The following is a 26,174-nucleotide window of genomic DNA, read 5'->3' as shown; positions in this document are numbered from 1 at the left end:
GGCGTCCCGGCGTGTGCACGCGGTTTTGTATTTTATTGAAATTGAAATATCTTATTTTTTGTATAAAAGTTAACTGAATCATACAGATTATGAGAATCATTATTGGGAAGCTGCTTGCACAAGTAAGATCCACAACATTGTATCATTTCAACATCAAAATTCCCTAACCTACACTGCCCTGCTAAGCACAGTTGTGGCATAGATTGATTGATTGATTGATTGAGTACTTTATTTATGTAGATTACAATATATACTGGCTTATACACTTGTATACAATAGCTTACAATACAGCAAAGTTATAGATGAATTTACATAATATAGACTAAGAAAATAACTATTGAACTGTATATTATATGAAAAAGCAATTTGTAATATAATAACCTATAGATAATAATCATATTGTTATGCATCTACATAAATTGGCGGAGCTTTGGACATATGAATGTCCATTCTTTGGGAAGAATAGACATTTGATGAATAGACATAGATGAAGGATAAGTAAGTACAGTACATGATTTTTGTACTATATTATTCTTGTCTCTGGTTGTGGTAACTGACATCTGGATAATTTTGAGAATTGCAAAAGTAATATGTAAAATGTTGCCCCTCAGCCGAAATCCTGCTTAAAGGAACCGTTTTTTCTCATCTATGGTATTTTTCTGCGCTGAATCTGAATTTGTAACCATTTCTAACATTAAAACATTATAAATAACCAAGGCATTCAATAAAACGTTTTTGCTTACCATAATCACTTGAATTTACTTGGCCTTTTTGTTGTAAGTACATTTTACTAAGCCAATGTGTGGTATATTTGAAGACACAACAAATTGATTTAGCATTTCCTTGGTTATGTATCAGATACGACAAATCGAAGTTTCAAAAAACATATAACTTTGTGGTAAAATGTGTTTTAATTATAAAGATACAAAAATACATATTATATAATCTTATGAAAGTATACACTATGGAAATAAAAATTAAATACAGAAAGTATAAGCAAAGAATACAGAGGATTGTAACTTAGCACCAGACACAATAATTTTGCAAGTAACAAAAACTAGGCTATTTTCTAATAATTATAAGAACTGTTTTCAGGTGTTTTTAGACAGTATATTATTATTTATAATAATAGTTCCATTGTTATTTCAAGAGATTTGTCACCTTGAAATTAAAAAAAAAAATCCATCAAACTGAACGTCTAGGAAGACTCCACATCCTCAATCATCAACCTAATTAAATTAAAAAAAGCCTAAGGCATCAAAGCATCTACATAATATTATGTTCAATATAGTTATAAAAGATTGTTCAGCAAGTATATTGTCATGAAAAATATCTCAAATTATATAATATGTCCGAATTGTTACAATAATGTAGGCCTATCTATCAAGTCTTATATTGGACATTTCCCTCATCACATTGTGTACTGATAGCCTTTATAAAAAGAGAATAAGATCAGTTGTATTAATATGATTGTAGTGTTGAAGATCAATTTTTTTTACAGTTTAATTATGACATCAAAGTTACTTGAAAGTAGAACTATTAAATAAATATTAAAATCATATTATTTGTCAACTCGTCCTTAATAAGTGAACAAGAAATAAAATAAATTAAAGAATCAAATACTTTGACCCAGGACAAAAATCAATGAAAACAGTACTCTCGTTTGATGTAAAAAATCACACATTCAGAAAATTTGTCTCACGATGATGGATTTGATTGATTTAAAATTGAGTATTTCTACTTTTGAGTAGCTTTAGTGTCATATATATATATATTATTTATAATATGATATTTCAGTTAAGATCTCATTTGACATAAAAAATCACACATTCAGAAAATTGGACTTACAATAATGCAAATCAGATAATGCCAATCGTTCATCATTTGTTGCTACTGGTAATGACTGGCAAAAATCTAAACGGTTCGCTGGTATTACATACAGATGATTTTCCTTTAAAAAGATTTAGGAAAGATTCCTTCCTTGCTGCTGAAATCCCTTGAGGAGATTCATATTTTTCGGCTATGGGAATGTTTGACTCTTCTTAACCTTCACCAATAGGAAATCCAGTTCCTTCCATTCATCATTGATTTTTTTTTGTACTGTAGAAGAAAACTATTTCTATTTACTTTGACTGTGGACAAGTCTGCCAGGTATGGTCTGTCTTCGGTGCTAGAGACTTTTTTAACATACTGCAGGCTTTTCCATTGTGAAAAATCAATCAAATCCATCACCTGTACTTTAGTATTCTTGGAAGCAGCTGCTGTTGCCTCTTTAAAATCGTTGAAGTCAAAAACCTTTGACTGTTTGTTGTTTTTCATCGATTTTCCTACTAAATGATGGAAGCTGTCATCAGACATGAAGGTAGTATGTCCTGGCTCAAAGTATCTGATTGTTATCTCTTGTGCACTTACTAATTTTGAGTTGACAATGTACACAAGAAAAGAGAATAAAGCCAAATTCTTATTTTGTGATGTAGAATTATCTACCCACAGTGTAACTTTCTTCACATCTCTCACCTCAGTACATGTAAAAAAATTGAAAATTCCACTCACGATATCTTCTTGTTTCCTTCCCCTTACAGCATCGTGCCATATAACAGGAATTATGCACCTACTTTTCTCCTTTGTTCCAACAAGGGCGAAGGTCAGGTTGTACACTGGCAAACGAAGTCTGAAAATAACACTTTTAAACATGTCTACCCAAGGCAGCATTATTACTTTTTGTAAATACATACTGTACACAATTTCATCAGTATCCTTTGATCGCTCCTTATCTTGTATAAACTGTTCCCTAGCAATTGTTGCATTTTCTTTATGAAATTTCCAATCTTTGCATTGCTGACAGTCTTCATTCAATTTTTCATCAGAGTGTTCATGCTGTTTGAAGTGCTCACAAATTTCACATTCTTCATGTTCTAATTTAACAAAGGATATATTAAGCTTATCCACCGCTTCCCTGTATAATTCATAAGAACATGAATAATTTGGATTTGTTTTTTTGTAATCTTCATACATTTTTGTAATTGTCAAATCACTGGGCAGGTGCAATCTGTTAGGAGCATGTTCACGGCGATAGTGAGAAATTGATGTTTCAAATGATTGAAATATGGTCTATGATTGGTGTTCTGTCTATCTTGTTATGTGGAACTTTCCCTTTTCTCCCATCAGATTGTGAAGAGATATTATCCACTTTGCACTTATCTTGGATGATTCTGTCATTTGTTTTTTTATACCCCAAAGTTGTCAGAATAAAAACTTGCATACTTTTTGGGTGAATCCTTCGTCATTGATAAAATAATAATCAAGTGACTCCTTTCACCTACTCTCTGAGCATTCAATGCTATTTTTCTGATCCTGAAAATGTTTAGAATCATGTAGCCCCTTTATCTCATTTTCTCAAAAAATGTCAGTTACCACAACTGTGCTTAGCAGGGCAGTACATTGTGTATGACTCATACCGGTCGGTAGTCATGATTTTTATTCATTTTTACTTTTCTTGCCCTATTACCATAGGTAAGGAAAGTATTGCTTTCCAAAAAAAATTAAGGTACCCTAATTTCAAGTTTTCTATACGTTTCAAGGTCCCCTGAGTCCAAAAACATGATTTTTGGGTGTTGGTCTGTGTGTGTGTGTATGTGTGAATGTCTGTGAACACGATAACTCCATTCCTAATTAACCGATTGACTTGAAATTTTAAACTTAAGGTCCTTATACCATGAGGATCCGACAATAAGAAATTCAATAAAATTAAATTCAAGATGGCGGAAAAATGGTGGATAATAACTAAAAAACCATGTTTTTCACTTTTTTCTCAAAAATGACGACCGATTTTTTTCAAATCCATACCATGTATAGTTTTTTATCAGCTCTATCAACTGACATTTGTCTCCTTCCTGGGAAACTAATGGGGGTCCACCCCATCCTTGAGAAATGGAATTTGTACCCTCCTTCTCGTGCATGAGGTAGGTAGGTAGGTAGAGCAGTTTATAAAAAGAACTCATAGTCGATATATTTCATCTGTAGAACAGCTGTTTTGACGAATTTAAAAAAAATAATCGAATTTCACAATTTACACAAAGGAAAAAGTTCTCTGAAAACAATTATATATACACATATACAGTAGTCTGATCATAAAGTTTCAAATATTATGTTGCCGTCAATCGTCATTATGTTATTCCCCTAAATTATTCTCGTTTAAGAATGAGGCTTACAGTTCAATGAGCAAGGAAAGTTGTGTGAGTGTACCACACCAGATTTTTGTTTGCAGGCTGTATTTCATATCATGATACTGTTATAGGCCTATGCTACCTTAGTTTGAAAGATTGGGGTTTAAATATTAAGAATAGGAAGTCTATTAATGGGGGATTCAGAAATAAAATGTTTCAAGATTAGGTTTACATGTTTAATTTTATATTACCTACGTGCCCATTCATGCACCGAACTTTTTCAAATTTTTCACAGTTTAAGGGCCGTTTGCACAGTATGGATTGCTAAACTCGATTAAGTTAATCGAGTTTAAGTTAATCTGAAAGTTTAAACTTGAATCGGTTTTCTCAGTGCATTTACTAATCCAGTTTAAGTTAAACTAGTTTAGCGTTAAGTTGGTAATAGAATGTCATCATTTTTAATATCATAAGGTTGATTTTTACAGGAAATTTGTTATTTGTTAACAAACCATCAGTAAATTGAGGTTATTTAGCTACTATTTCCTTGTTCAAAATCCACAGAGCTGTAAGCTGTATGAATAAGCAATCAAGAAATTATTCAAAAAATGCTATATTAATATTAGATACAAACTTATATTTAGTTGGCACCAAAAAATATATTTTAGAATGTAAGATAAAAAAGTTATTTTGTTACGCTTAAATCTACTATGATCTTCCTCGTTTATTAGAAATCTATCGAAAGCAAAATATCTCAGTGATGTGTTATTAAAAACATGTTTTCTGATCAAAGACCACTGATAAAAATTGTCTTATTTTCCATCAAGTGGTTTATTTAATCAAATACTAAATTGACACTTGAATGAATTCATCCCAGAAATTTAAATGATTCGTTTTTTGCCCAATTTTTCTCAGTTCCAAAATTTCATTGCAGTCGTCTCTATCAATCGCATTAAAAACTTCTATCAATTCCTATCAATAATGATTCACTATAACCTAAATAATTATTATCGTCTACAGAAGCATTAGAAACAACCGTCGAAAAATAATTTACTATCAGCTGTTTCCCCATGAAATCTTTACAGATGTCAAGTTAATCCAAATTATTTGGTAAACCTCCTGCTTTGGAGGTTTAAACTTTCCCAAAGTTTAAACTCAATACGGAGTTTAAACTTATACTGTGCAAACGGAGTTTTAGTTTAAACAAAAAAAAAATCCAGATTTGGTTTAAGCTTTAGCTTAAACTTACGGTACACTGTGCAAACGGCCCTTAGTGTTTTACACAGTTTAAATTTACGCAATTTAGTTTCTACAAAGTTTAGGTAGTTGAAATTTTCCCAGAATATTTTTAGAACCTAGGTACTTAACCCTCAACTGGTATGGTGTCTTTGGGGTCACACTCAAGGTATGGTTGGGTCAAAAATGACCCCAAATTTAAAAAAATAAAAAAATACTCTTAGATGTATAATTAAGTATTTATATTTAAAATCAAATAAGAACATAGTCTACTTGTTGTTCCAAGACCATTTACAATATGAAATTACAGTTTAAAAAATATTTATGTTGAAAAAATCTGAAGCATGTCAAGAATGTTCAATACTATTTTTGAAAAAATAAAAAAATACATCCTGTTGAACAAAAGTCTCTTCTGTGCTTTTATGTCATAGAGTATGAGTCCATCTCCAAAAAAACCTGTAATAACATAGTTTTTATCAGTTCACAAAAAAACTGACATAGGTAAAAGTTATGTACTGAAAATTTTCAAAAAATCTTACATTTTGTATGGAAATGTTCTCTCTACTTGTGTAAATCCCAGTTTCTTTATTGAATATAATATCCCTGATGTTCTCTTTTTGTGTTACATTATTTTTTATAAAAATCTTTTACACATTTTTTATAGATTCACAGATTGAATCCCCTTTAATGGTATGGCTGGGTCAAATGTGACCCAGCCAACGATTATTTTGTTTCTGAACTTATCTTTCTGTAGAATTGTATTAGGGCCCAAAAATCATTTACCTTCATGAAAGAAGTAATAATATTATCAATAATAATAATAATAATTACACAAAAGCCAATTACACAAAAGCCAATCAAATTTAATTGGTATAAAATTACATCATTTGATGGAACCAATGCAACAAAATCCCAATATATGGTGATTATGAGGTTATTATATCATTATGTGATATATAAGTAAGTAAGTAATTGATTAAGTAATAAGTAATATATTATGGTAATTACGGTGATTGAATTTAGTTGACCTTTGTGTAATTATCTGTAAGAATAACTATTGAAAGTATGTTTGGGTCAAACGTGACCCAGAAATTGAAAAACCGAATTCACTACTCACGGTATGGCTGGGTCAAAACTGACCCAAAACGCTAATAAATCGCAAACTACACGCACGAGCAGTTAGAGCATACTGGCAATTTGTAGTGGTGGCGGAAGTAGGAGAATACAAGGGGGGGAGAGGGCGATCGACAGGATTATTCCTGCAAAAGATAAGAAAGTGTAGTCGGCTGGGTCAGTTTTGACCCGACCATACCAGTTAAGGGTTAAACTGTGTAAAATTTAAAAAAGTTCGATACTTACATGAATGGGCACTTAATATAAAATTGATTGTGTAAACCCCTTCGTAGGACATGGTGTATAATGTGTTGTTTGGTATTTTCATATGTGACGTTTTTTATAAGGGCAGTATTTGATGAACATTGGTGTTTATTGTTTATATTGGTGATTGGACATTGCTATTCTTGTCTATCATTATACGAATCAGATAAGACTATCCTTTTCTAGTTTCGCTACGTTGCCAGATCGTTTTTAACAATGTAGAGTTTGAATTGAATTGAAAAATTCTTTATTCATAAACATGTAAAAATACATATGAATAGTGTCACAGAATACTAAGGAATATAGCCTAAATACTAATTACAAACAAATGTCATACACATAAAATATTATAAAAATTCCTTTAACGAATACAGGGATAATCTTACCAAATATTCCTTTAACTCAATACCAAACCTTTTAACATCTTCTAAAATTAATATTCTATTATCTAATTTAACATCTTATATAATTAATCGTCAGAATATTTTAATCTCAATTATGAATTTTTTTTTATTTAATTCTTGAATATATTTTCTTGGCGAAGCAGCTATCCTCTAACCTAGCTCCGCAGTGCAGGCTGGATGCTTGTCTGACTCTGACTAGGCGCTGAGACAGCAAATAATAGCAGAGTTGGTGGGAATGCGAGCGGCCGCAGTAACATCTTCCACCCAGCAATGGTCGGCGTAGTTCCGCCTAGCGGACAGACGAAAGATCAATCCAGTCGGTTATTTGATCCCTCCAGCCAGGCTCAGCCAAGCAGCCGAGACAATAGAACAATGGAGTGGCGGTCTTATTCGCGTTCATCAGCAGTTTTCTTTCTCACGATTATTTTGATTTTTGTGTGTCAATAATAACTCCAGTCACCAGTAAAAAGTTTCCAGAAACTTGGTGTACTACCATATTAATGACTTTTAATTATTTAAAAACATTGTTGACATGACTTTTCATGATGATTTTTAATTATTTAAAAACATTGTTGACATTCTGAGCCTTCAGGCTAAACTTGGGGTCGCTGAGAATGAATCTGCAATCAGAATTTCTCTATCACGAAAAATTACGTAAAAAACCCAGCTGTTGATCTTCCGGCAACCGTTAACAGTCATCCTGCAATGCAGCCGAAACACTTCCAAGCCAGACACCCATCTCAAATGACAACAACGCCAAGCTGTGAGAAACCATCCTGCACTGCGGCGCTAGGTCTAGAGAAGACAGTGGCTAGACAGAGAATCGGCAACGCTGCTCTCCTACATTTCTCCTCTGCCATTATAATGTGGACCTCACTATAATTTATAGTAGTCGGGCACAAATATTTAGGCCTACTTCCGTGGTCATTTTCGGGTAATATAAACTTGCCTCCTTAATCAACTGTAATCATATTGGACCTTTAAGTTTAGGTGGATTCCCAAAAATGATAACACAATACGGTACTAATTCGTGGGTTGTGAACAAAATAGCAAATCGTTCATGTATGAATAGTTTAAAGGTAGGCTACCAAACCTACCATACAACAAGAAGCAATACATTCATTTTCTTAAATATAGTTTGCATTTGAAAAAATGTAATATTAAACAAGGAGTTTGAAGTATTACAAGAATTTAAACTCCAAGTACTATGATCAAAAGTTGACCTAATGACCATCACACACCAAACGTAGCGTAGCTAGAAACACGTCTTCGGTTGACATAGGCGTAAGTCGTAACTCCTAATGTTTACGCTGGTTTGAATTAGACAGATTGATTAACACTAGGAGAGATACGTCGGCTACGTCTTCCAAAAGATGTATTTCTAGCTACGCTACGTTAGTGTGTAATGGCCAAAAAGGTCCAATTCCTGAGCGACGACTGTATAAGCGGGCCGCAAATGAACTAGGCTCTGTTTATACCTTCGTGGGTTTTAGGCCGTAGCCGCAGTGAATTACTGAGGCCGTTCTGGGTACATAGAATATGGTAAACTGTCCGATTCACAATTTACCAGGTAAAAAGTTCCGCGTCCCATGGGAAGAATTTTGACAGAAACCAGTTCCAGTTCCAAGTTCCTGCCCCACAGTCAAAGCTTGGTAAATTGTTACAGTTCCAACTATCCGAGCTCTCATTGGTCAATTGAATTGTAGTCTGCTTGCTTCTATGCGCATGCACTGATAGCTTGTTTGTTTACCATAGCATAGCCATAGAATACATAACCAACAAAATGATATTTGATAACCATTTGTTAAATGAATTTTTCTCTATAGAAAATTTGAAAGTAATGGAATGAAAGAAATGCACACTTTTCTAGACGGTAAGTTTGTAAAACAGCCTTTCTTCATTCACGCAGCTTAAGTGAGGTCAATGTTATAATGGCAGTGTACGATTGACAATACTGTTGCTGTCCTTTTCTATCATACAACAAAACAGATAGCGCTATCTCTGTCTAGCTTTGCAATGTTGTCAGTTTGCCAGAATATTTTATTTTTCCTTTTGACAGTGACTATTAAAGTAGACAAACAACTCTCAGCCGCCATTTTTTCTTAATTCTTTCAAAATACTTTAGTTCACAAGTCGTATAATTGATTTAAAATGTATTTTTGGAACAATTAAATAATTTTTAGACATTACCGTATGAGAAACACAAATCAAAATACCTGAAATGACATTTTAAAAGTAGATAACTTACCATCTTAGACTCCATTTATGCTTCAGTTAGCCTACACGTATAGAATAGACCTACTCGTACCGGTATAAATAATATTGAAAGGTTATTTCAGAATTATCTACATTAAAATTGCTTAATTTTAATAGGATTTCTATTTTTCTATTATTTTTAAAAGCAATTGGAATAGAATACTTATCAAATAACTTAATTTCTATTTTTTTGAAATTCAGATTGGCGTATCACAGCTTTTTAAATTAGCTGCCATTCCAGGTTTGTATAAAAATAAAATCTGATCTCAGTTATAGAAGAAAATTTTTGAATCAAATTATGAAAAAATAAATATTCTTGATTAATTTGACATTCAATTGATTATTTTATCAAGGAAATTATAATTATTATTGGATCAAATTTAATGGGATGAATTGAGTAACAGCTGTGCATACTCAGTTGCAAAATGGAGAGACTTGACAACGTTTTTCTCCTATCTTTCTTCAATGCCATTATAACGTGGACCTCACTATAGTAAACGACAAATTTTGTTGTAAATCAACTTTATAAGTGCGCGCCAAAAGCTTGAACCAACGATTTTGAAATTGCGTTTCATGGGAACATTACTAGTCACGTGATGGAACAATTTACGATTGGAACTGGAACAATTTACTGTACACAGAACGTACACTTTGTAACCTTATTATTCGTCCATTCTCAGACCTAATGTTTAATTAAAGTATACTCGTATTTTCTTTTGTAAGAAAACTTGAATCGAGACACATTTTTCTCTTATGTTTTGCAGAAAACAATGCTTCGCTAATGATGATTCTACGCATCTACTAACAATCGCAAATACTAGACTTCATAATAATGTTGAAACCAGTATAGAAAACCTAGTGATTTTCAAGATTATCAATTCTCCACTGTGCAAGGATTCTGTTTGAAATTTAGAAGATCTCATGAGTATGTCTGCAGGTAAGCTATCCATGGTATTGCTGGTTCGTATTAAATGGAAAAGACTAAGAAATTGTCAAAAACCACAGATTAAAAAAAAAAAAAAATTGCTGGTTCGTGTTAGATTTTCATATTATAATAAACTTGAACAATATTTTCTGGCCGGATTCGATTTCTTGAAATCACAGATTAAAAACTATTAATGAATCCCTGTGAAGAGTACAGTTGAAGCATAGTAGATGCTACCTACTGCAAGATAATTATGAGGGTTCCCTGAAAAGGTCAATGTTTCTAATCACTGAATACTTCGAATCACAAGAATGAATACTGGTCTGTGCACACAGCGGTCTTAGGAGGATATAGATAAATATATATCCATATCCTCTTTGGAAATTGGACCGCTCTCTGTGTACACACACCCTAATAGGAAAGAGATTGAAATAGGATGATAAGAACAGCTTCGAATAGTAAAAAATGCTTCCTATTTATTCGAGAAGTGTTGAACGAACAATGGTTTAGAAAGTTAATCTACTTCCTCAATTTATTAATTTCGTCATTTTATTTAATAATTAAATCTTCTTTAATAAACTGTTTTTCAATTTTCATAACGACAATTTCTACGTATAGTTACAAATTTAACACCAGTTAAGCTCGTCAGCCTGTAGTTAAGGAACTGGAATAACCAACCGGCTATTTAAAAAGAATTATCCTATTTATTTCAACATACTAATTCATCTAATAAAGAGTTACAGGAGTTGTACGCTCTACGAGCTCTGGCAACAGACTGACTCGAAAAATTAACTAAACTAATGGCTAGTAATAACAATGCATTGCTACATCAGCATTACAAAGGGGGTTACCAAATTTAACTTAGAAATTTACGGATAGGTTAAAATCAATATCCGGAATCCGGATGCATTGGTATAATATGAAGTCAGTAACGGGGGAAAAATTGATTTCAAGAAAAATTGGGTGCTTCAAGTTTGTCAACACGAATCACAGATTAAAATTCATCATAATAATTTTCGATTACTTTGAATACATACTTTTAAAACAACATAGCTGCCTTATCAGATCGTAATGGAAAGTTAAATTGAGGAGTAATTTCCATAAGGTTTTTTTTGCTGGAGATTCCTTTGTTGAAAATCATTAAGTTGATACTTAGGGCATGAATAGAACGGTGCATGAACCGCAAAGATTTCAGCTCGCAAATTGTACTACATCTATATCAATGATTCCAAATGTTTTTATCATTGCACAGCTGTTTAGTTGCATCGTTCTTCACCGTGACTTACTCGTTCTGTTCGCACCTTTAGCCGTAGATCATGATCATTTTCCTATATATATATTACTGTGTAGACTAGATGAAAATTGATTTTCAAGATTGAAAATTTCTCAGTTCTAGCATTACAGATGTTCACTGTCGCTTTGCTATGGGGCGTCACAAATCCATTCATCACTGATCTAATGGGATGGAAAACGTGGACCCTGATGGTGAAGAGATATAATTTTCTTGGACTTCAATTCAAGGTAATTTAATGTCAATTTTATCGAAAATTCAATACTGTAGCATTTAAAGTGTCAGTGTTTGTGAGGTCAATGATATCCTTGATACAAACAACTATCTTCTCCCTTTTTACCGTCTTATTTTGTATCTTCTTTCACAGTAAATTATCATCTTGCTTTGAATTTACTAGCCTATACAGTACTTATTTTCCAGAATAGCCTATGTTGGCTGATTTATTCATAATTCCTTACATCTTTTATTTCAAGCAATGTTTATCTTGAAAGGCTCCTAATGATATCTTAGTATCAGGTACCTTACTGAGTACCATTTGGAATAGTTCTATCACCGAAGATAATGAGAAGGTTTATGATATTCATCGTCTTCCATATTGGAAACATTCATTCAATGGTGAAATATATATTAGCATCTCACAAGTCATATGTTCCCAATAAAAGCTGATCCTCACATACTAGGCTCAGTGAAGTTAATTTCAAAGTGAAGAGTTTCTAATTCAAATTCAAATTTTATTTGTCAAACTAAAAACAATACAATGTAGACCATGAATCATAAAAATAATACACAAGCAAGAAATACATAATAAGATTCCAATAAAACATTAACTCTTAAAATTAAAAATAACTTGTTTTCTATCTGGCTAAGTCAGCAAAACCTAGGTATGTGCGCTGCTATAGGTAGCAAAAATGTAAAACACTTTTATGTTCACAAAAAAATAATTGTTAGAGAGTGAGAGAAGAAGAAGAAGGGAAGAGAAAGAAGGATGAAAGGCGAAAGAAGAATGTAAGGAGAAAGAAAAGAAAAATTGAAAAGTAATTATTTGTTACTTAAACCCATTGGTAACCTCGACTGATGATTTGCAAATGAAAATTTCCACTGATTGTAAATTTATACCAACTTTCAAGATCTGAATATTTCGACCTGAAGTATTTTGCATTTTTCCATTAAAGGTGCCTTCATGTATAATATTATGGATTTATAATTTTCAGAATGATTCCAATTTATAATTTTCCAGTAGCGAATTCAAGAATGCGAATAATTTGTTTTCATTTACAGTATATGATCCATTTATCGAAGTTGTGGTTTTTTCAATTATCGCTTGATGTTCTGACACCTTGTGAGACCGGACTCCTCAACATATTGTCCAACATATCGAACCAACTGCGATCAGCAATATTCGTTCTCTTCAAACTTCAAAATGGAGGTAAATATTTCCTACTTCTATTGATACTCAATTCATACTGGAATTTTACTACTACTAATACTTACTACTATTAATACTATTCATACTAATGATACTTGATTTTCAATAGTAATTTGAAAATCAAGAAATTGGTTTTATTTTATTGTATTGTACTGTACTATATTATATTATTTTTTATTTTATCTCATCTTATTCCCATCCTATCGAAAAAAGGCACGGAAGTTGTATACCTCCAACTGATACGAGAAATCAAGTGTAAAAGTGCTTTTGTAAATAATAATTATTAGTTATTTGGTAGAACCGGTCTACTTCAAAATATTTCATTCATTATAGCAGCACAATATCTATGATTGAAGTCGATTATATACTAGACGTATGCTTGTCCCTATTGATGAAATAAAAATAATATTTAAAAGAGTAATTTTTTTGTTGAAAATTAAATTACCTCAAGCTCACTTTTAAAACGCTGTCTGAAAGGTAGTAGTTCACAATTAAGTGTGATAGTGTTTGCTAATATTGTCAGTGAAATCTGAAAACCACTCTCAAATCATATTCAAAATGAAGCAACAATTGATAAGCGATTGAGAAATACAAGAATGCCAATCTCAACTTGCATTACTCTTTTATCTCAGCTTTAAACTCTTTCCCAGGATAGTCGTATCACCAGTTGCACCGCAAAAGTCACAAAAACTGAACGTCTTCTGCACCGTCAATAGTAAGTCAAGTTTTCTCATTCATTTCGAGGATACCGACATATCCTGAGTGGTTCATTCTATAGATTCACTTCTTATAAATAACGTCATTGCCTTCCAGTTTGACAGCTTGACAGTTAGAAGCTCGTTCGTTTGTGAAGCATGATTTTATGCCAATATTGAAGTAGTAATCTACTGTTTTAGCAGCTCCATCATTGAAAATAAATAGGTGCTGTCGTGTGCATGCCGATGCTAGACTGCATTTCTGTAAGCAGTATAATAATATACTCATAATGTACTTGGTCCAATATAATATAATATCTTGGTCTGACTGAATATCGAATATCAGCACAGTCACAGTGATAATCACGATAAGTGATACCGTTCAAGTGAATATCGCTATAGTTGCACCGCATCCCATCATCAACTTGAATCCCTGACCAGATTTCATGTAATTCTAATTAAATAAGTATTCATAGTTTCAGTTGTAAATTATTAAATTTCAAACTATCCAGCTCTATTCGAATACTCAGGTATGTTCATGTCTCTTGTTGTTTTCACTTGTTTTGTGCCGTCATTTTTAGTCTTGTTTGAGATTGTAGATCCCCTCTATCGCAAGCTCGGCTATCTATTATGGTTTCCGAAAACAGTTTAAGAAATCTATTTAAACAAATAAATTTATATCTATACCAATAAACAAACTACCAATATAATAATAATAGCAGAAACCCGTGCTCCGCAAGGATCCTTTTTATAAGTTGACAAACTGAAAACTTGACGTAATAAAATTTTTAAGAATTAAAAATAGGCCTATAACCATCCTTGGAATTTATATGCAAAATTTCAAGTTAATTAGTCCAGTGGTTCAGACGTGATGATGCGTCAAACATAATTTTCCTATTCCGTACGTGTATAAGCCAACTCTTTAATTTATTATAGATACAGTATAGTTAACGACTGCAAGAGATATGACTGTGAAACAGAATAGTGGTGAAACTATGATAGCGCCAGAAGTGTCTCAAACACAATAGTAGGTACTACATGAACTTTTTGAAAGTGATTTGAAAACAAAAATGTTAAAACAACAGAACTGAAAGTTGTCAACCTTATCATTCTACCTCCATTTAGAGAGGCTTTTGTTTAAGCCGAATGTAAATCTATATACAGTATATAAAAATGAATGTCTGTTTGTGTGTTTGTTTGTTCCCAATAGACTTGAAAACTACTTGACATAACGGCTTCAAACATTGGGAATATGTTGTGTGAATATTGGGGATGGTTTCTGAACAGAAATTTTAAAAGGGAGGCTAATAATAATTATTTATTAATCCATTTTATAGACCTATATTTTCAAAATTGTCGGCCGAGCGGCTACCGAAGAACGGAAAGATGATCATGATTCAAGATCATATTGTGATGATATGATTTAGCATATGTATTAAAACGATAGTTTGGAGTTGAAGTATAGTTGATTGGCTCCAGCTGTAGATAATAGTTCCTTAGAAGACCTATACAAACAATTATCTCTCCCCTATCATTGAGAAACTGGAAAATGTTTTAAAAAAATATTCACCTGCGAAAGAGAGTTGTTCATAATCCACCTCATGAAAGAGAGTTGTTCATATTGTATTTATCAATTACTGAAGAATGGCAAAATAATTTTCAATTATTATCAGAACAATATTATTGAGGTTAAGTGGAATCAGGTAGAAAGCAATAATAGAACAGATTTTCTTTTTTGAATTTCTATCATATGATTTTGTTATTTCCAATGATTAAACCATCTGTTAGAATATCTCATGTCAAACAATAAATTAATTCAGTTCCATATTGTGTTCACCTTAAAATGTTCATAAGCTTACTTAATAGGATCCTTTTCCATCTTTTGAAACCCTTAGAGACAAAATGTCTCAAAATGTGTTCTTAGTGCGCGTCTAGCATGTTTGAAGAATATTTGTGCAAATTTTTAAGTCTGTAGGACAGTATTAGTTTGAGCTGTAGTGTGATTTTACATCAAAATTTTCGAAAAATGCCCTCTCCTGAACCCCCCTGTGCTCCTGATCGAAATTTTTCTGCATAGATCTAATTTTTTTTGTAGCTAAACAAAAAAGTTCCTCATGACTTTTCTGTGCAATGAGCGGTTAAAAAGTACAAAATTTTTGTGGGGCCCCAGCTCCCTCAGGGGGGCAAATTTCTGAAAATCCTTTCTTAGTGGATGTTTTCAGGCTACCATAAACAATTTTGCAAAATTTCAAGTTTTTAGGCTCAGTAGTTTGGGCTGTGGTGCGATTTCAGTCTGTCAGGGCTTAGCCTTTCATAGATATAAGAGATGTTCTTTTTTGAATTTATATCATATGATTTTGTTATTTCGAATGATTAAACCATATGTTAGAATATCTCATGTCAATCAATAATTATTTCAGTTCCATATGGCGTTCACCTTACAATGTTCATAAGCTTACTTAATAGGATCCTTTTCCATCCTTTGAAACCTTTAGAGACAAAATTTCTCAAAATCCGTTCTTAGTGCGCGTCTAGCATGTTTGGAGAATATTTGTGCAAATTTTTAAGTCTGTAGGACAATTAGTTTGAGCTGTAGTATGATTTTACATCAAAATTTTCGAAAAATGCCCTCTCCTGAACCCCCCTGTGCTCCTGATCGAAATTTTTCTGCATAGATCTAATTTTTTTCCTCATTACTTTGCTGTGCAATGAGCGGTTAAAAAGTACAAAATTTTTGGGGGGCCTCAGCTCCCTCAGGGGGGCAAATTTCTGAAAATCCTTTCTTAGTGGATGTTTTGAGGCTATCATAAACAATTGTGCAAAATTTCAAGTTTTTAGGCTCAGTAGTTTAGGCTGTGGTGTGATTTCAGTCTGTCAGGGCTTAGCCTTTTATAGATATATAGATTAATACTATAATTCTGATCCGATAGTCATTCGTAAGCAGCTCATTTATGTTGGATAAAAAATAATTAATAGGCCTACAGTAACTACCCTTCAGAGTTGAACATTCAACTATAAAAGTCCCACTTAGAACATGAGATTTGATTATTAAAAATATTAATTTTCAATTGAAATTCATTACAGTGATAATTATTATCAGCGTGATATTATCAGATAAGTGTATTATGGCGGAATTATTCCTTACTATGTATTTTTCTTCATTTTTCCACCTTTATTCTCTCATATGGGTTTTCATGAATGTATAGGTTATAGTAGTCTATATTTGTATGCGTAGTTTATCATTCCTATTAAAGATTGAGTACATTATGAATGGTTTGATGTTGAATACATGACAGATCTCTGTTATATATTCATACTGTGAATAATTGACGGTTTAGATTGGTAAACATCTTGTTTTTCCTACCCCAAATAACTGAAAAATTCATCTTACAGATATCAACTTTGTGGTGTCACAAATTCATTAACGTTTGTCATAACTACTTTGGTTGGTTATCTAAAAGGCGAAGGGAAATTGAATAGAGGTTAGTACCTAATAAAATTTATTTATTTAATGATTCTCTTTTGCTTATTTTTTTCGTTTGATGTTGGTCTACATGAGATATGCTTGCCATACATAATACTTGAAAAGCTGTAATGTTTTGATTATTTTGACAAATTTGAACTTGTTTTAGAGTTTTTATGTACTAATTTAAATACAGGAGTCGCTATAGGCGCGGGTGAACTTCAAACCTCTAATATCCATGAAGGAATTGTATAAAAATATTGTTAAAACTGAGAAATTGTTGACAATTTGTTTGAAATTTGTTACTTAAGCGTTAGTTTAGGTTTGCTTTGCAGTTTCAAATAGATTCTAGGATTCTATATTATATAGTAGTGAGGCAACTCCACACTCCCATATAGGAAGATTTTAGAATTTTATAAATTATCACCTACTATCTGAATAAAAATATTTTTATTTCAATATTCTAAATTACTGATAATACAGTAATTCTTTTAATCCTATTACTGATAATATAGTATTGGTTACTCACCAATCAGATGTAACGAAATATCCAGAACAATCTTTCCTTGTCATTTTATTTTGCTTTAAAAATGATTCAACTGTATCATTTCTCTAATTTAGATTGTCTTAGTCAACACGTTTCGATGGTTTTTGAATATCCTATTTCGTATTTGATCAGTATCAAAATTGGCATGCTCTCAAGTATGCTTTCTATTCGGCATCTATATCATCTATATCTCTTGTTTATTTTTTCTGTTATCTAAAATTGTGTTTAAATTTTCTGTACTGGATATTTTTCAGATAGACTTTTAATATTTCTTTCAATATTTGTCTAAAATACTGCACTTTTAATTTTTTACTTGTATTATGTGTTGAGAGAGCAATATTATGGGATATTATCCTTGTGCTCTCATATGTTTCTCAAAATAAATAAAATAGAATTCAGGTTTTCTAACCAGTTATTTATTTAAAACTGTTTAGTTTACAGTTTATTTGAAAGAAGCAACCTTTTAACATTCCAATACAAAATTGCAGTATTTACTTAGATTCTATAATTTTATTTGTTCCATCCTCATAGACGGCACATTTCACATAAAATAAATGTTGATTCTAACTCTTTTTCCGAATAAAGGTTCAGTGCATAAAACCAGCTTACTTTCTATTTTATTGGAATTTCTAGTTTATAAACATTGAAATGTGCTAACCATAATAATATTATAGATAATGCATTATTCAAGTTTCTGGTGCTATTGTACATTTTATTACTATTTGTATCATTTGATTTTTTTAATAATGATTTTTTATTTCATCAATTTTTTCGTTATTTTTTAGTGTTCTCCTCTATAGACTGACTATTCTGTGGGGATTCCTTGTAGTTCACTTGTAAATATTTGAAGATAGTTTGATTATAATCAGTTTTGAACTTGAGCTATTTGAAAAAACTTCCAAAACAAATAGAAATATGTTCAATATCCAGAATTTAGAGAATCGTGTATTTCATAATTTTCCAGTGTGTGCCTGTGCTTCGCAACGTAACCAGTTGTGATCAAGGTCTATAAATAGAGTTCATGACACCTTTGTCAATTTTGGAGCAAGAATTGTCCAAAATATGAATATGTCTATTCCATATTATGCTATTATATCAATTTTTACTACACTATTAATACTATTATTAATTCTATACTAATTATTTGTACTAATCACACGTTAGCCGTTTATCTTTTCAACAAGCAACAAAATGGTGGCGTGTCTTTCTATAGACTTTGGTTGGGATAAACTTTCACCAATGCAAAATGTGCATCACCAAATGTTGAAAACACTTGAATGAAACTGTTGTCATTGTAATTCAAAGGGGTTCTCTTCACAATCGTACTTAGTTACTTTTTTAATTTATATGTTTATCATGTCATGTAATATCATCACTTACATTGAAGTACCTAATTACTTCAATATTATGTAATATTTTGTTTCTCACATGAGAAAAATGCAAATAGAATTTCAAAATATGAATGGAAAATTAATAGGAATTTTTAGTTTTGTGCCTTGTGAGAGAAGATGGGTGTTGTGAAGTATTTGAATAGAATGAATTCCGCTGCCCTGGTTCAACATAGTAGAAATCTAAAGGTCCAACACAAAACATTCTATTATTTTTCTCATTCTGAATATGAAATTCGCATTTTATTCAGATATATATCTAAATATATAAACTATACCCTTCCTAATAGTGGTTTATATTTTCTTACAGATTCAATAATTGAACTCAATTCTCATATCACTTGGCTCAACCTGCATTATACTCAACAAATCATCGACGTAATGGTTCAAAATGAACATTATTAATCATCTTGATCATCATAATTCATGGACTAGGATTCTGAAGCCTGTTGCCTGTTATTTGGTGGTCATTCCTGTTTCTTATTCCATGGAAGTTAAAACTTGGAAGGATGCAGTTGAGTGCAGCTCAGGTGACACATCCTCTACAAATTTTACAATTCTACAATTAAATTAAATCTCTACAAATAAAACAAAACTAACAATTAAAAAACAAGGAATCTACGGTTTGAACACATCAAAAGGATGCTGTTCATTCACTTTTCTTTGATAACTTATTATTATAACTTATAACATATCACTCAAGTAGAGCAAAAGTTTTTTATCTTTGTCTCAAGTAAAATTTCAAATATTTTTAGATTGTGATAGAAGTTTCTTGTTTGGAAATAAATTAATCAGATAAATTGAAAATTCAACTTATTGAACTTTAACTTCAAACTATTGAAGATTTTAAAATTCTATATTTTTTGAATGTAAATCAAATCATGAACTCTACATAACCTCATGTTTACACTTGGATTGTATCTATTGTCTATGAATAAATAAAAAATGAAATTTTGTGATTTGATTCTGAATCACAATGGATGCAGTGCAAAAACGTAATTTAGGTTTTATTCATGCCACTCATGTAGGCACTGGTTGATAAATTTTAAAGTCTCTATTAGAATTTAAATAGTATTGAGAAAATAGTTTTGAACAGACGCCTGATCCACAAGAGTAGAACTGTAGCAGCACTGACATGTAGATAACACAGGTTACAACGTGTAGTGTGTAGCATGATGCATGTGCCTCATTAGTGTTGAAGCACCTACATTTTAATGACATTTAATCCACAAATGTTAACTCGAGCTATACACTCAAGCCCCACGAGTTCCTCATTCTTCTCAAAGAAGACGAGATGATGATTTGCGTGATGAATCTATAAGCTGAACAGCAGTTGCCCTAGTATTGCCACCAGCTGGGATGCAAACTGAACTCCAAACTAGAACAGATAGAATGTCTGCTTGCTAGAATCTTCTCCGAAACTCTGTAGACCAAGCATCCTCCGCTCTGGAAATCTTTTCTTGGTAGGTTCAACAGCATGAGCATTTAAATCGGCATTGTTTATTGTTTTTGAAGGGACGGATTCAAGGATCCAAAGGTTCAAAGAACCCCACACGTCAACCGAAGCTTATTGTGTTTCCAAGTAGTATGTTAGTTAGGCAAACCAATACCTGTGTTCTTTACAAGAACCAGAAGTTTTCCCTATACTAACATCCCACTCATCAACCGATTGCTTGTTGCAATCCAGTGTGATATGCTTGGAAGTCTCTTCAGACTGATTAGTCCTCGTGACCTACGTGAGTTCCACTCCTGGCCTACTTTGAAGGTCCTACCGCTGAGAAAGGGGTGGCCAAGTTGCCTCTAGGGCGCCTGGCCACCCTCGACTCAGCCTCTTGACCCACATTTGTGCCTGGAGTTTCACCCATCTCTGGTCTCTTGGGTTTTTCTTTTTGCCCCACCGAAACTCTGCAGGGTCAGAAGCCTCTCACCTCTCCCAAGAAGTTTTGCCCAAATGACCGTCCTTCTTTGAGCAGTGGTGAGTTTTCACCCATCTCTGGTTTCTTGGGTTTTCCTTTTGCCCCTCCGAAACTGCCCTGATGAGGCAGAACCCGTGGGTTTGAAGGCAAGGCAACTTCTGGAGTTGCCTTGAGGTCCATTTTAGTCGCCTCCTATTACAAGCATGGATACTGTGGGTGAATTCTGGTTTTCAACACATTCTTGAGTATGATGATCGACTCAAAGCTCCCCCAACCCACAGGGGGCTAAATCGGCATACCTAACCTTGAACAAAAATGAGATAAATGAGTACTTTATAAACCCGACAGATCAAACTTTTCTGTTCAAAGTGTTAAATATGTTAGTAAATATTACTAAGTGTTATTTACTTCAAATGGGGAAGTGATATGATACATGATTTCGATGCAGAATTTGAAGATAAATTACATGGCGAAAACCGCACATCAATATCTAATGAGTTAAATGAGTACATTATAAACCTGACAGATCAAACGTTTCTGTTCAAAGTGTTGAATATGTGAGTAGATGTTACCAAGTGTTTATTTACACTTAGAATAGTGCAATTTGACAGTTACAATTTTCTTATATTTTCAATTCACTGATTCAGTCTTATTAGTATTTTTAAATGTGAATAACTTTGAAACGGTTTGAGATATTGATGTGCGGTTTTTGCCATTTAATTTCTTTTCAAATTCTGTATCGAAATCATGTATCATATCACTTCCCCATTTGAAAGAATGAAGTTGAATTCAAAATGGCGGATTTAAGATGACGGACAACATTTTTGAAGAGACAGAAAAGTGGTTTTTCATTTCGTATAGGATCCCTAAATTATCCTTGTAAATGATATATCAAGTAGTTTTCATAATTTACACCAACCCTGAATTATTTATTATTTTACAAAGGCGACTTTCTGGAAGTATTTTAAGCCTAGGTGATGATAATGTTCATCATAACACTGGGGGGCATTCTATTCAAGTTGAAGCTATTGTTTTATTATGGTCAAAAAAATTACTAAACCACTTTTCTATTCAATGCTATTTGTTTGAGATGAATGTGGCTGGTGTTGCAGGAAACATGCACATGACTGTACATGTGCAGCAGATGGGCGCATGCACACCAACAGCTACTAGTGCGCAGCTCTCTCTGCGCATCCACCAAGTGCAACCTCGTCTCTTTGATAATGGACTGCCACAGGACAAGGTGCCAACCGCCCATCCCGTGCCTGCCGACCAAAGATAAGATTATGTGATAAAAATAAATAGAGTTAATTCAGTTTAACCTTCCGGCAGTCGTGTTGTAAAAAGTGCAACAGTTGATAATTTCTCAGTTTTAAAAGCCTAATTTTACTTTGCGGGATTTCGGGCTATCATCTATGCCTTCAACTACATCTCTCCCAATCAAAATTGAAGCTAATTTATATTAATATATTATGCATGTAATGCTCTAAAATATTTATTTGTATATATAGAGTATAAAATACAGTTAATACAGTGTACAGTGTAATACAGTCGGCTTCGCCTCGGGCATCAAACTTTCCCCTTCAGGGAGAAAAAGCATTTTTCACTCGTTATGTTCACATTTTTTCTCCACCTACATCTATAAAAAACACATATATAATAATTTTAATAACTTAGGTGACCCATAACAATATGTTACAACATAACTTACGAATTAATCTGTTCTTGTCGTTCTGAGTTCTGGCAGAGTTAACTGCCGACTGCGCTAGTGCTATCTGTAACAATGAAGGGATTCAAAACAATAATGGCCGACTCCAAATTTCAGATTTTATTAGCTGGTGAGAAATATTCGTTGGCTAGTATTTTGAATAACATGAAATATTTTCAAATATATACATTTTTATAATCTACTAATGTCAAGTATGTAATAAGTTTAGTATACAAACATATATTCCATAAGTTGATCAAATTTCTGGTTCAGTTCTTGAATTTAGTTGGCTCAATGACAACACTGTATGCTTCCTCATTTGAGCTTCGACCTTCCAACCTATTTCTAATGTAAGTTTTTAAAACAGAGTTGCTTCCCATGTTATTTAAATGGAGTTACTTTTACACCCTTGGGAGTTTTTTTATTTTTAGACTCAAGCGCGAAAAAGTGACATTTTACTATTATGCTCCAGGAAGTACAGTAAGTACTACAGACAGACAGTAGGTGGAGGAAAAATATATTTATCATCTCAATTACTTTTATGACACTATTTGGAGTGCAGTCTGAATTGAGTATCAAATGCAACTTTTGCTATAAATTGGCATTATAAATATCAATTTTTATAATAAATATATTTATTTCATAATAAAACTGACTGTTCAAATAGTATAACACGTGATCACTCGTGTTATTCTAATGGACGCGATTGCCGGAAGGTTAATGAAAGAATACACAGTCGCAAATGACTGTATATCTTAGCAGTTCTTCAACGTAGAGCATTGTCTTTGCTCTCTTCCATTTTACATACTGTTGTAACTGAAACAATTCCATACTGCAAAATGGATAGTCTTCCTGCACTGGCTACAGAAGTAAACCTTGTGTGTTGGCATTGAGTCGCAGAATAACATATATTGTTTTTAAAAGTTTCACATAGAGGATCGATTAATTTATTCAGGGTGCTCTCTCAAGCCCTGACGAATTTCAGTAAAATTCAGTTCCAGCCCCCGCCCCCATAAATTAAGTTCAAGTATAAAATGAAATTTTATTGAACTCAAGACCACCGAATGATAAGGTATTCCACGTTGATGATTTCGAAATGAAGATTCTTCAGAATGGTTATTGTCCCTTCTGTATGACCAAGCCAGACAGCTATAATAATGAAATGAAAAAGATTTTATTCATCCAAAAACTAGTACAATAACAGGAAAATCTGCCTCTTATCATCTAAACATAGAAATGTACAGTAATAATGTTGTAACAAAATGATAAGATTATTTTATAAGAATGAATAAAACAAAAAATGCCCCGAGGCCTAGCCTGTGTGGGGTGGTATGCATAAATCTTGAAACTAGAGCTAAGAACTACGTCGATGGGTAATTTGATGCGACCGACTGGTCTCTAAATATTACAAATATACTGCTAGAATGACATAAATTTGAAGAAACAAAGTGGACTTCACATAAATAAGCTATTATAATAGGATATACAATTCTTAAAATACACTGACTACCAAATTTTATCATATAAATATCATATATCATATCATATTTATCATATAGGGGTATGATGATGTATGATGAAATTATTTTACATAAAGAAATTCCAAGGGGAAAAACATAAATATACAAATACAAAGTATACGCCCAATAATTCAGTGTAAGAGACCATATGCAGATATAATGACATTGAATTGCAAAGTACATCAGGTTGAGTTATATCAAGGATATGAAAAAGTATTAGTATCCTCTAATTGCATAAGGTACTCCTTCACTTCTTTAAGAAAAGTGTGTTTATTATTCAATGATTTTAGTGTAATAGGGAGTATATTATAAAACTTTGGAGCCAAGAAGGAATAACATTTTTTGAATAAAGTTAAATTTGGTCTTGGGATATTATCATCCAATCGATTTCTCAAGATATAATTTAATCCAGGTTTTCACACTTTCGTTCAGTGCTGGCTCTATCGAAGAAAATCTTTAGTACTTTATAAATATATAAATTTTGGAATGGCAATATTCTCATTGCTCTAAACAAAGGCCTTGTATGTTCAACATAGTACATACCCTGCATTACAAGCCATGCGGATGAATGACTTCTGCAATGTAATCAATGGTTTGAGTGTTGTATGGTATGCTCCTCCCCAAATGGATAACCCATACTGTAATTTTGAATCAGCAAAAGCATAGTATAACATTCTCATCACATCAGGGGGACATATAGATTTGAGCATATAAAATATTCTTGTGCATTTCATAAGATTATTTTTCAAATACATGACATGTGACTTCCATGTTAGATCACAATCTACCATAAGCCCTAGATACTTTATTTCTTTTAACTTGCTCAATTGAAGGGCAACCGCAATAATTGGCTATACATGAAAGAAGCTATTGAAGAGGGGGTACGGATTTGGACTTGAAAATACCTATTAGTAAGGTATGACTTGAAGAGTCTGACTGTTGGGGTGGAAAGACAGATGAAAGTTTATAGAGGAGTCCATCCAGCCACACAGTGTCAAAGGCTACTTTGAAGTCTATAAAGACTGCAGCCACGTGCTCTTTCTTGTTGAAAGAGTCTGATAATTGAGAGCAGAATTTCATTAGTTGCAGAGTTGTTGAACAACTTGCACGAAATCCAAACTGCTCTGGCCTAATCACACTATCTAGCGTATCTCTGATGTGTTTCTCCAGAAACATTTTCTCAAAAAGCTTTGAGAAAAAGCAGGTATGGAGATGGGCCTGTAGCTGGATGGTAGGGTGGAGCGTTTTCCTGGCTTTAGGAGCAGAAATAATTTGCTCTTTTTCCATTCTGAGGGGAAGTGTTGAGTGTTCAGAATGGAATTGAAAATTATAAGCAGGTGTTGAGCTAGTTCTGGTGGCGCATTGAAGATGGCCTTCCTTGAAATACCATCAAGGCCTGGGGCCTTTTTTGGATTGGTCGACAATTAGAGGCTGGAATTGCCCCGTTTTATAGCGGATCGAACCGGTTCCTCTCCTTCCATTGGCCGAGCGCCTTCGGCCTATAGGAGGCCGGCTTCCACTGCAGTAGTGTCTGGCGCCGCCTGGCGGTGCAGACTGGAACTACTCAGTCTAACACCGGGGAGCGTCCCCGATGCATCAACTGGTAGGGAGGTACTCAAAGCGAGCACGTGGCAATGTAGGGAATTTGAATAGCGGGGAGGTATCAATACCGATGATGACGATGAAACAATTTCATTGGATGAAGATGCTGATTTAATTGAGTCACGTAGCAAGAAAGAGATTCCTCTGGAAGCTTTCAACATGGATGAAGAAAAAGACCTGGGAAAGTTTGACAAAGACGGACATTTCGTCTCGAATTCCAAAACTCGAGAGCCCACCGATGCTTGGCTGGAAGGCGA

The 26,174-nt window shown here is 33.1% G+C and overlaps 1 long non-coding RNA gene across 2 annotated transcripts; it reads left to right on the top strand.

Annotated features, from left to right (window-relative positions):
- On the top strand, positions 1–24,704 carry LOC111050243. Of its 2 annotated transcripts, XR_005573230.1 has the most exons (7): positions 1–122; positions 10,201–10,373; positions 11,752–11,882; positions 12,931–13,078; positions 17,167–17,255; positions 19,482–19,701; positions 22,200–24,704. It is a non-coding gene; the product is annotated as an uncharacterized LOC111050243 (long non-coding RNA). The 2 variants fall into 2 exon arrangements; XR_005573229.1 differs by lacking the exons at positions 1–122; positions 10,201–10,373; positions 11,752–11,882; positions 12,931–13,078 and adding an exon at positions 13,749–13,793 and having other exon boundaries at positions 22,200–24,702.
- Positions 24,705–26,174: the final 1,470 nt, after the last annotated feature.

This window comes from Nilaparvata lugens, chromosome X, assembly GCF_014356525.2.
Source record: "Nilaparvata lugens isolate BPH chromosome X, ASM1435652v1, whole genome shotgun sequence".
NCBI lineage: Eukaryota > Metazoa > Arthropoda > Insecta > Hemiptera > Delphacidae > Nilaparvata > Nilaparvata lugens.
Note: the sequence above shows the minus strand (reverse complement) of the source record. Positions and strands in the feature narration are given on the sequence as shown.